The sequence below is a fragment of the Hippocampus comes genome, unplaced genomic scaffold (assembly GCF_001891065.2).
Source record: "Hippocampus comes isolate QL1 unplaced genomic scaffold, H_comes_QL1_v1.1 scaffold33, whole genome shotgun sequence".
Lineage (NCBI taxonomy): Eukaryota > Metazoa > Chordata > Actinopteri > Syngnathiformes > Syngnathidae > Hippocampus > Hippocampus comes.
Window position 1 is genome coordinate 377,833 of NW_017804842.1, and position 624 is coordinate 378,456.

The 624-nt window shown below is 50.3% G+C and overlaps 1 protein-coding gene across 2 annotated transcripts in view; it reads right to left on the reverse strand.

Moving 5' to 3' along the window:
- The window catches only part of alg5 (ALG5 dolichyl-phosphate beta-glucosyltransferase), a 7,096-nt gene that overhangs the window by 3,234 nt on the left and 3,238 nt on the right, over positions 1-624 (reverse strand). The window lies entirely within an intron of this gene.

The window sequence follows — 624 nt, forward strand, 5'->3', positions numbered from 1 at the left end:
CCCCGCTTTTTTTTTTTTTTTTTTTAGCTTGCCTTCAACCCGCGTCCTGTTTCTTCAAGAAGAAGCCATCCCATCTGACCAATGAAACCAACTTGGCACTCAAAATAGGGGCAGCCGCACAATGGAAAGCCGTCGGCGCGTTTGATATCCTCGGGATCCTGCCTCCCGCCCTCACATGTGGATTTTGGCCTTTTTTTACTGCCACTTCTCCCTAGGCACCAAAAATTGTACTTGACTTGAGATCCATGCACCGAAACATTCTTTGGCCTCACTCATCGACTGTTACCGGTGGGGCAGAACCGCACTAACTGACAACTGCAGTGGCAGTACTTTGGCCTACGAGTAGGACAACGACATTCTACGAGTGAGCATTTTGGGGGCCGTTTGTAGGTAAATGAGTTGTTTTTCTTGGGCGCTAAAATCGTCGTCTTAGTGAGGACAAAGAAGTGCATGAGCCTTGCGGGTCGATATGGAGGATATGGAATAAACCATGCTCAAAGACAGTCCGCGGGGCCAGTTCCATCTTAAGAGGCGGCGCCCCCAAAAAAGAAGACCCGCCTTCTGTCGTCTTGCAATTCGGTCTTTAGGTTGCGCCAGTGTCTTCAGCGACTGGCTAGGGGCGCT